Genomic DNA, 7,500 nt, shown 5'->3' on the forward strand with positions numbered 1-7,500 from the left:
AAACATGGCTTAAAGCGGGGACACACACATACATGCACACACACAGTGTGTGTGTGTGTGTGTGTGTGTGTGTGTGTGTGTGTGTGTGTGTGTGTGTGTGTGCGCGCGCATGTATGTGTGTGTCCCCACTTTAAGCCATATTCCACACTGGCGGAGCCAAGCGGGATGGCAGCGGTGCGGGTGTTGAGTGGATGTGCCTTGAATGCGTGGGTGTGTTTCAGCGTCCTCCGAGGAAAGCTTCAAACGTGTCGTTTGTTATCCCAGACCCCTGTGCTTTAACGACGGCTGTCCAATCTCAAAGGACTGTGTGCTACGCAAAAAAAAAAAAAAAAAAGTTATCATGCGGTGGCCTTCATTTGAATTTCTTAGTGCTCAAAATAACTTTTCTTCAGATAAATGCACCGTGGAGCCACGCGGAGAGGAAGGCGCTTGAGCGCAGGGGGCGAGGTGAGGCGAAAGGGGGCGGCCGTGGCGGGGGTCACGGCGGCCCAATCGGCATGGCTCTGGTGCGTTCACACACCCTCTTTGAATTCACTTGTACCAAGAGCCTTTACTGAACAGAGAAAATAAATGACACTATGATATTAAAGTAAAACTCCCAAGAATAAAGTTGTATCAAGTTACTGTGTGTATATTCTTGACCACTGGGTGGTGACACATAACTTTCTCTGTAAATTTTAAAGAACAAGAAGAAGAATGATAAAAAAGAAGAACAAAAACCCAGAAGTCAGCACAGCCTAATTTTTGTTGAAAATTATTGAATGCCATCCTCTGTAATCCTGTGTTTTACCGCTACAAAAAGCTTGAACGTTTGCTTGGAGGCGGGGATTGTTGTTCAATTCCATTTTTTTCCCCAGAACATGACCAGAACGAGTACAAAACTCTTGACTACTCACCGATACAAAGTAACCGATACCATTGGTACTTTTAAAACATAACATTTCCATTAAATCAATAGTTAGTCAGCATAATTGGAAGAAAGACCCTTTGTTTATTTGTGACAGAAGAGAACAGGTACAACTCCTTGACTTTTAGTTTTTGGTTCAAAATAAACTGAAGTGCAAGATAATACAGGATCAACTTTTAACTTTCAAGCATGACACTATCAAGTTGGAAAATTGGACTTGGCGATACAGTTGAAACTTATTTAGTGAATGTAGCACTCTGTATGATACACACAAGTACGTCAAAGTGCTACGTGGCCTGTGCTGCACTCAACAGGAAAAATAGACCTTACTAATGCACAAAATAATAACAACATTCTATTTGTCTCAGAAAACTAAAGCCGGTAAATGTGTAATTTGCATTAAATGCCGTAATAGGAAAAGTTATCAGACAACCCAAATTGAGTTTTCATATAAACAGAAATTTTGCTAACACCACACTACGAATGGACTCTATTTTTTCTGCTTACTATAGTGATCATATCCCAATGAGGGTTAAATATGTTATTTAACAGATGGCTGGTGCAAAAAGGTCCAGAAAACGTGTGGTAACAGTGACCGAGAGAAAAAAAAGATGGGATTATTTGTCCGTGGTGTGCTTTTTTTGTGTGCATATGCTACAGAGCAGCAGGTCTGTGTAACTGCAGGAAGTGCTCATTATGTCTTGGCTAGGAGAGGAACAAGTCGATACAACAAAAATCAAAATGGATCAAAGACGTGGGGGGGGGGGGCGTCACACCCGCAACACAATTGGTGATGACCACAGTCAGTCTACATGCACAGCTCAACCGGAACTACTGGACTGGAAAACACTGGCTACATAAATACGCTTGATGCTTGATGTGGCATGCTTTGGATCATGGAATGTTCCTTTAATTCTTTGAAAAATTAAAACAAAACAAACATGCAAAAGTAACTTGCGAGTAACTTTCATGTCATTTATGACCTCCACCATATTTCACACGAGATGTGGTATGCTTTGGATCATGCAGAAATCGAAGCAATAAATTAACATGTTAAGGACATTAATTGTAACATGTTACAACGTTGCCCCCCACTTTGTTTTCGTCACGTGATGTGGAATGCTTTGGATTATAAGATGCTAAATTTTTTGGTGTAAAAAAAACCCAGAACAAACATATAGTTAAGCAAATATAGGACGGCATAACGCTTTGTCCACTTTTTTAAAGAAATGATGTGGTATTCTTTGGATGATGAGTTTTCTTTCATTCTGAGGAAATATGAAAAACTAACTTGCTGTAAGTTTCTGTAAAATGTTTGAACACAGCGTCTCCATGTTTAAAACGTGATATGGTATGATTTGAATCACTGGGCTCCTTTTTTTAGCAATAATGTTAAACTAACAAATTCACTATGTTTAAAACATGAAGTGGTATGCTTTGGATCATGAAATGTTCCTTTTCTTTTAAACAATAAAACTGCAGAAACAAACTTAATTGTTCGGGACTATAACATGCCATGACATGGTGATCACCATGTTTAAAGTATGATGTGGTATGCTTTGCATCACTCAACTATCGAACAAAAGCGCCCTTCACCACGTTCGACACATGATGTGGTATGCTTTGGATCAAAAGATGTGACTTACTTTCTTAGCCGGAGCATAAAATAACTACAACATGCAATGACACAGAATCCACCGGGATGAAGACATTATGTGTTATGCTTTGGATCATGAAGGCTTTTCATTCGTAGTCATTGAGTAAAAGTTTCCTAGTAGGTCATATAAAACAAGTTGTTAGTAGCCATAATATATACCATAACTCTCCACCATGTTGCAAACAGAATGTGCTATGCTTTGGACTCTTAGCAATAATACACAAGCACATCCAAAAAGGAGAGCCGCTGTGCTTCTGCCCGCTGAGAGAAAGCGATAGAAAGACAACTTAGTGCAGTCAGTGGGCCGTCGAGGGTGTCGGGGCTGACGGGGCTGTGGGGGCCCAAGGTCTCCTCGCTGTAGGGGATATTAAGCCCTCTGATTGGCTCCCAGGGGCCACCCATGGCAGACATGTCGTATTCTACAGGCCCCGGCTCATCTTTATTTTGGCAGGGTGCTGCTCTCTGCAGGCTGCACTGCACCAATACTGAGTTGTTTGTGCAGGGAGGGAAACAAAGTTAACCTCCACTTTTTCCTCCCTGTTTTTCTTTTTTTTTTTTCTTCCTCTAACCAACATATTTTTGTTCCCGCTCAATCACAAATGCGTCGGCGGTTCTGCAGGCAAACAAGCCAAAAGACGATTTCGACAACTTTTCCATTTTAACAGTGAAGCAAACAGGCGCATGGAAGTTCAGAAATGGATAGCAAAGCCACGCCGTGAAGCCATGTGATGCCTTCCTTCCAATCAAGAAAGTTTAATGAAACGATGCAATGAATGATATTTAACAGTCACATAATTGTGGTAAATACTGGATGTTATTGATTAGCGGGGAGGAGGGATGTTTCTATAGTGACTTAAATTTCAAAAACAGAAAAAAAGAAATCCATAATCTAAAACAAGAATAAGTAATTTAAATGCTGGAGAAGGGTGGGGGGAGTGGGGGGGGGCACAATTTTTCATGGGTGCTACTGGAGCCCCCTCCAGGGGCTGGGCGGCAAACTTCCTAACCAGACATATGACAAAAATGCTATTTTAAATATGGCCAAAATACGTGCAAATGTGCAAAATTCATTTGATCCTAACCCCCAAAAAACAACACTTGTCATTTTTTGGCAAAGGCCTCTCTTGCTTAAAAATTACCATTCAAGGACTGCATGAAACTATTGAACAGCAAGCCAGCATGAAGTGCAAGAACTCATTTTGGACATTTTTTGACACAAATCAGCTTGCTCACAATTTTAAGATTACTGAAGTACTACGTTTGTGAGGCGGCCCAGTGGTCGACTGGTTAGGATGTCGATCACTCAGTGTTCAGGTGCAGGTTCGATTCCGGCTTTGGCCTTCCCGTGTGGAGTTTGCATGCAATATATTGATTGTTTATCAGTGTTTTTTGAATCATTTCTTGGTTTAGTAAAAAATGTCAAAACTTGTATTTTTTTGCTTTAGTTAATCAAGGGGCCGCTCAGAGTGTCTGTTGCTTCGCTAGCAGGCTACTTATTTGGGCATTAAATGTATTTTCAAATGTATTTTTGGAACGATATTAAACAATGTTAAGGGTATATTACAATTTCCGTCAAAAAGGAATCCATAAAAGAAAATCATATGGAGAAAAGCAGCAACTCCTAATGTGTGTAGTTCCCAGCAGCATAAACATGGACACACACAATATTGTGGACCGGTGACATGAGGTCAGAGGCTACGAGAATGTTTATTGTCAAATCAAAAAGAACATCTTTGTGTGTGATAAGACTCCACACTTTAATTCCTCCGAGAGAGGCTGTTTTTTGTGCCTTGATAGGTGATGCTGTTTTGGCTAGCAACGCAGTTCAAACAGACTCAGTCAGCTCCAGCTCAGCCACCCACCCTAACGAGGACAGTGTTATAAAAAATGCAATGGATGGGGCGGGGTGGGGGCTGTCTCTTTGAGAGAGGTGTTCATTTATTTCAGCCTTAATGCAGTGGGCGATTTATCTATTCGAGGGACGGTCGCAATCCGAGGAAATGCGCTAATTAAACTTCTGCGTTTGTGACCTCGTAGCTTTGCAGAGCATTGTTGTACTTTTTCAAGTTCCAAGTGCACATGCAGACAACCAGACACACACACACACACACATACACACACACACACACACACACACACGTGTGGTTCTCTCATCAGGCAGCCTTTCTTCTGTTTTGTTTGTCTTAAGCGCATATTCCCAATCACAATTTCCACGGCAGGCCTGCTTGCCTGCCTGGCTGCGGCTCCTAAGGGTGCAGGCAGACACTTCTAGCTGCAGGCTCCCCCACTTCTGAAACCTGTCAAATGTGTCCTGGGAGAGTCAGCCTCCCTCTCATCATCCAGGGGCTTGTGGACCTCTCCCTCTCTCTCTCTCTCTCTCTCTCTCTCTCTCTCTCTCTCTCTCTCTCTCTCTCTCTCTCTCTTGCTCCCTCGCCCACACGCTCTCTTTCTCCACTTACTCCCTCCTCCCCCCACTTCCTCATCCCCCTCTTCCACACTTTCATCTCACATCCAAACTTGCCGGTTGCAACCTTCTCAGCCTCCTCCCAAGTTTTCTTTTTTTTTTTTTTTTCTGTCTCCTTTTCTCCTCTAGTTTGTCTCCCTTCTTCTGTGACTTACTTTGACTCACACTTTCCCGCCAGTCACTTTTGGGGGTGATATTTGTCCTCTTTTTGTCCCCCCATGGTGGTGTCAAAGAACGGGAGCGCGATTGGGCCTCCCACCAAGTCATGTAAAGCATTATTTATAAAGTGATTATACTACAGCTGCAACTGTAATAAAGCATGAGGTAAAACAAACAATAATACAAATGTAAGAAACCAGCAACATCTTTTTCTCCATCCCCACATACGCTTTGTTGTTTACAGAGGTTGGGGTAAACCCCTAAGAAACAAACGAGAACTGAAGGAGGCTGCAGTAGAGGCCTGGAAAAGCATTTCAGATTACGAATGCAACAGTCAGGTGTCGTCAATGGGTCGCACATTTCAAACGTCCCCTACACAGTAGGAGCGTTCACTCCTTTGTGTCCAGACTGCAACTAAATGGCACTTGGGCAAATCTACCACGAGCTGATTTAACAATGGAGCAAAATTTTTCTGTATTGTAATTCCACACTTGATGGGTGGGCACTCAATCGTTCACATACAAGCAATTAAATATTCACTTTTATATAACACTGTGTTGTCACCTTTAAAGTGGGTTATTAGTTAAAGATGGTTGGAAAGTTTTCGCATGGTAATTCACAGGATGAAGTTCAGCCTACCATAATGATCAAATTTTCTCCGCTTGCCGCAATGGTTAAATTTGAGCACTGACAATGACGGGGGACTTTCAGGGCCTTCTCTGTCTTAACCAAACTGTCTGTCTACTTTGTGACCACTGTCCTGGGGGTCTGCCCCTCCCCCCCTTTCCCCCCAGCACTAAGCTCCCCCCCGCCGGTGCACCGTGATCGATATGGACTTGGAGGGAGGGCAGGGTGATGAAGAGAGGGGGGGGGGGGGGGGGGTTGGCTGTCCGTCAAAGCTGATGGAGGAAATGAAGGCTCAGATGGAGGAGGCATGCTCTGTATGTTAAACGTTCACATCACATCGGCCATGGAGGGCTGGGCATGTATCAATAGGTTCCTGCTAAAAAGAGAGATGAAGGCTAAAATAGGATAGCGGTTGAAGACCAGGGTTATAATAGTTGTGTATTTTTCATTAAAATTGTTTTTTACTTTGTTTTGACTTTTGGTGTTTCATTTCAGTTAGTTTAAATTTGTTTTTTTTTCATGTTTAATTTCAGTTGAGTTTGTATTAGTTTTATTATTTGTTTTAGTTTTTTTTTTTTTAAATTCATGACGTGTTTTCCGAGTGCAAGATGAACAAAAGGTCACTAAGTAATGTTTCATGAAATATGGTCAACTACAATTCTCAAATGCCTGTTTAACTGTGCGGCAATACAGAAAATACATAGAAAAAAACCCAACTAAAAGCTCATGTATGAAATTTATTGACAAAGACAAAAACGAAGGACCATTTCACTATAATTATCGTGATTTTTAGTTAGTTTGGTAAACGTAACTTAATTTTAGTTAATTTTCGTGTCTTTAAAGGCATTTTCATTTATATTTTATTTCACGGATGATTTTTTTTTCCCCCCATTTTTGTTTCAGCTATTTTCGTTAGCTGTCTTTAACTATAATAACCTTGCTGAAGACATCATAAAAAAGGGGTGCTAATGGTGTTAATTGATGTATCAAGTGTGTTGGGCAAACAAAAGGAAATGAGCTGAGAACTTCCAAAGTGCAAAAGAAGACGAAAGATCTGAGGTGGAGAAATAGCAGTGAAGAGCCCAAGTTAACGACTTTGCAGATTTCATTATGGAGATAGTTAACCCTGTTGACACTGAAGGAGGGCGCTCTCCTCTCGAGAGGAGCGCGCTCCTTCCACCTCCACGCACAGAGACAGATGAGATCATTACAGCTATCAGCGCCACTGCCATCCACAATTAGCACATGTCCTTTCCTCCAGCACCCCCCACCCACTCGCTCACAAACAACACCTACTCTTCCTTTGCTTGCCTCGTGATGTCGTCCTCCCCCTCGCGCCTCCCGACGCTTCCCAAGGCCCTGATAGCGGAAGCCATTTGGATTAAATAAGGAGGCGCATGCAGCAGGACTGCTCTCCGCTTTAGTCCAACCATCTGCTCTGACCTTTCCCCAACTCATTTGGAGCCCATTTACATTTTAACACTCACGTGGGCGAGACGGCTTGGAGATGCAAAGTTTATTGCGAATGGAAATGTGTCTAACTTGATGAGATGTCACAACATGTTCGCAGGGATGCAAAACAGCAGACCTTTGGAACTCAGTGTGGCTCCCCCATAAAGTACACCTCAACTAAGTTTGCATTGGTATGTAACTTCACTTGAACAAACTATGCGTGTTGGACAAGAT

At 42.3% G+C, this 7,500-nt stretch overlaps 1 protein-coding gene across 9 annotated transcripts in view; it reads right to left on the reverse strand.

Moving 5' to 3' along the window:
• LOC109521278 (zinc finger protein 521) overlaps nucleotides 1-7,500 on the reverse strand; it is a 140,828-nt gene that overhangs the window by 23,549 nt on the left and 109,779 nt on the right. The gene's annotated exons all lie outside the window — the stretch shown is intronic.

This window comes from Hippocampus comes, unplaced genomic scaffold, assembly GCF_001891065.2.
Source record: "Hippocampus comes isolate QL1 unplaced genomic scaffold, H_comes_QL1_v1.1 scaffold85, whole genome shotgun sequence".
Taxonomy (NCBI): Eukaryota; Metazoa; Chordata; class Actinopteri; order Syngnathiformes; family Syngnathidae; genus Hippocampus; species Hippocampus comes.